The sequence below is a fragment of the Tamandua tetradactyla genome, chromosome X (genome assembly GCF_023851605.1).
Source record: "Tamandua tetradactyla isolate mTamTet1 chromosome X, mTamTet1.pri, whole genome shotgun sequence".
Classification (NCBI taxonomy): Eukaryota; Metazoa; Chordata; class Mammalia; order Pilosa; family Myrmecophagidae; genus Tamandua; species Tamandua tetradactyla.
The window spans coordinates 129,231,691-129,235,687 of record NC_135353.1 but is presented as its reverse complement, the minus strand read 5'-3'; positions in this window follow the sequence as shown (position 1 = coordinate 129,235,687).

The window sequence follows — 3,997 nt, the reverse complement described above, 5'->3', positions numbered from 1 at the left end:
CAATTTTTGTATAGTAATTTTTTACTATTTGTGTTGTACAGTCCTATGTTGTTGGTTTTTTAAAAAATTTATTCTAGTAACATTATTACAATCTAAAATTTCCCCTTTTAACCACATTTACATGCATAATTCAGTGCTGTTAATTACGTTCAAAATGTTGTGCTACCATCACCACCATCAAATATCAGAACTTTGTAATCAACTCAAATAGAAACGCTGTACAATTTAAGCATTAATTCCTTATCCCCTACCCTCAACCCATTCTTGGTAACCTATAAATACATGAACATCTGAATTTGCTGAAGATAAATTGGAGGAAAGTATTCATTTGAAAAAAGGATCAAATTTCTTTAGTAAATACCATTTCTAGAGTGTTTAAAATTTAATGTTTTCATTTTATTATATTGGCAAGGAGTAAATTAATTCTCACAACCTTTAAACAGTATATATATTGTATAAAACCAGGTATACCTATTGTTTGTTACTAAATTTTCTAGAACATATGTTTGACAAAGAAATTTTGGACAATTTCTGGATGTGAAAAACCATCAGATATATAACTTGGAGATCAAAATTTTGAGTGTCTGGCATATTCAGATGGTTTATGGATTTTCTGGAATAAAATATTTGAAATTAAATTACTCAAGGAAAGTCCATAACTTATGGGAGTATCATTGTTAGGACCCAATCAAATGACAATAATATACAGTGTTTATCCTCACTGCCTTCTTATAAAGCATCTATAGGTTTATGTGGTATATTAGTTCACTCACTGGAAATGGTCACTAAATCACTCTGCAATCTCCATTGCAGCCACATTTTTTTTTAACATCCAGGTTAAATTTAGTTCCAGTAATACAATGCTTAGACTGCCTGAGATGTATGTGTGTATGCATGTCTGTGTGTGCATGTACTTCTGCACCTTTTAGGGCTTCCAAGACTAAACTTGCTGATGAATATTTTTAGCTGATGAATATTTTCATAGTTCTTCACTCTCCTGAAATTAAATAATATTTATTTACTATTAATTTTATTGGCCACTTAAAGTTTGAAATTGAACTTGGTATAAAATTAGTTTCTCAGTTTTATAAAATGGCAATAAATATTTTGGCATTGATTTCTTTTCTTATATCACTTTTTTGAGATTATTTCTTCTTTTCAGCTTAAGGTGATATTAACCCATGTTCCCAAAGTAGGATGTGGAAAGTAATGTCATAATAATTTTGGGCCTTATGACTCACCTGAAATTTACAACATACAAATGCTTTGTCTTTCTAGTAGAAATGAAGAGCTCTAGCTCTAGACCAGTGATTTTTAAACCTCAGTATGCATTAGAATACCCTGAAGGACTTGCTAACAAACAGACTGCTGGACTTTATGCCCAGAGTTTCTGATTCTGAGGATTTGGGATGTGGTCTAGAATTTGCGTTTCTAATAAGTCCCTAGTGAGGCTGATGCTGCTTGTATAAGGGTCACACTTAGAGAACTACTAGAAAGATGGAAAGATGAGTTTTAGTCCAGGTTTGGGTACAAAGTATTTGAGTGACTTTAAGCAAAGCATAAGCTTTATTTCTCAGTTTCTTCATCTGATAATAGAGATCAGTGATACCAGTTCAACCTACTCTGTATAGAGTTTTAGGGAAGAGCCAGTGGAATAATGCATATGTAAGTGTTTTTAAAAATTAAAAGAAACAAAGATGTCTGTGAAATTGTTAAATGTTTTTAGAGGTTCTGAAAAGAATGATATTAGAAGTATTCATTCAAGAATATCATGGCTCAGACAAAATTGTTATTTCCCCCCCCCTCTTATTTTTTCTTTCTCTTTCCATCTTTATAGCATGTCAATGATTGCCTTTTGGTTATTGTCAAGTAGGAGATAAGTGGTTGATGAATCAATAAACTCTTCAGCCTTGAGTCTCTGATTTTGTTTTTTCTCATTCATGGTCTCTGGGTAGCTCTGTATTTTTTCCCCAAAGCTTATTGCAGAAATATTTCACAGGGAATGGAGTGACACTAAGCCTCAGGATATTGCTTCCTTTCCTATACAAACACACTTATCACTAGGAGACAATCCTGCCTTACTTGATGACATATTAGTTGATATAAATAAAAGTGCTCCTGTTAGGCCCTTTCAGCTATTCAGGTTTCCTACCTATAAATCAGTGGAAGATACAGTTAGAGCTTGATTGCTTAGAAAGACACAAAGGCATAGAGGATGGGCTGTACTTCAACATTAAATATTGAAGGACAAGCTTACTGTCAAAGCCAGACTAGTTGCTTCATTTGATCTATTAGTTTTAAGCTGAAGGAAGTCTGGAAAAAATGATCATGTTGTGCCTGTAGCTAATATGGGGAAAATTTTTGCACTTTTCATTTTTATCAACTATAATAATGGGGTGGGCTGTAGTTTTTTGTTGTTTCATATAAAGTCATATTGCAGTCAGTTCTTTCACTTGAATGCTAATTACAGTCTCAATGTATGAATTAATTATAACTGCTATTGACTATGGTAGTATTGTTTAGAAAAATTATCTTTCAGATCAGATAATAAGTTTTGACTGTGTATGAAAGTCTCAGATGACTTTTTCTGGCTTATGGCATTAATATTCCTTAGTGCAAGCTTCATAAAATATTAAAACCAAATTAAACTCAACAAGAGGACCAGTCCTGCTGATTTATTTATTTTTCTATGTGTAGACAAAGACATATATGTCTGACCCACTCCTCTCTTTATTTGGGGACAGTTTTAGGGACCTCGTCAAATCCACCTAAAATGATTATCTCCAAAGCCAGAGCAGTATTTATTAAACCCTGAAGTGTTTGGACAAAGACAGTAATATTTTGTGAACATGCTTTTCTAAAGCTATTTTGAGCATTCTCAATAGCAGAGAGAGAGATACCAAAGAATAGGGAGAAAGGCTAGCGGTAAATGAGAATTGGCACTTTCTGCACAGATTGTGTTAAAAAAGCTAGAGGATTTTCAAGTGTTTCATTTTCCCCTCTTCCTTCCACCCCATTAGGATTATAGTGTAGCATATTTTCAAAGAACAGCTTGTGGTATATGGGACTAAAAAGTAGAGAAATGCATGATAATAATTGACCCTGAGTAATTTTTCTGGAAGATGGGTAACAGAATTTAGCTTTCATTTGTTATCATTCTTTTATGGACCAAAGAAGGTTGAAGGCCTGGGAAGAACACATACAGACAGTCTATATGTTGATAACTACCAATTATATTTCTATTCATTTAGCCAATATTTATTAAGTGTCTACCTTGTATTAGGCAATGTTTTAGGAACTAAAGGCACAATAGTGAGCAGAACACATTAGTAGAGTAGGCACACAATGAATTTAAAAAGTAAGTAAATGTTGGGGATATCAGATGATGTTACGTGACAAAGAGGAAAATTAAGCAGGGTAAAGGGGATAGGCAGATGTGGAGAGAGGTTCATCCTGTGAACCAAGAAAAGAGCACTCCAAGTAAGAGCCAAGATGGAAGTGTGCTTGGTTCTCAGGATGAATGAAAATAATAAGGAAGTCAGAAAGTCTGGAGTACAGTGAGTGAGGGGAAGAGTGGAAGGAGATGTGATAAGAGGAGAAACAGAGGGGAGATCTGCTTATTTAAGGCACTGTATGCCATTATAAGGAATTTGTCTTTTACTAAGGGTAGATAGGGAGCCATTTTAGAAGATTTTGATTGGAGAAAAGAGATAACCCATTCCAGTTTTAGAAGAATCATTCTGGATCCTCTGTGTAAGAATAGACAGTGGGGGGACAAGGGTAAAACTAGAGAGATCTGTGAGGAGGTTTTGGAATAATGCAGGTGAGAGACAATGCTAGCTTAAACCAAGTTGGCGGTGATGCAGGTGGAGAGAAAGGATCAGATTCTGGGTATAACTGGAAGGAACAACTGTATTTGCTGATGGAATAGCTGTGCATTATGACAAAAAGAGAGAAATTATGATTCCAAGATTTTTGGCATGAACCGATGGAGTTT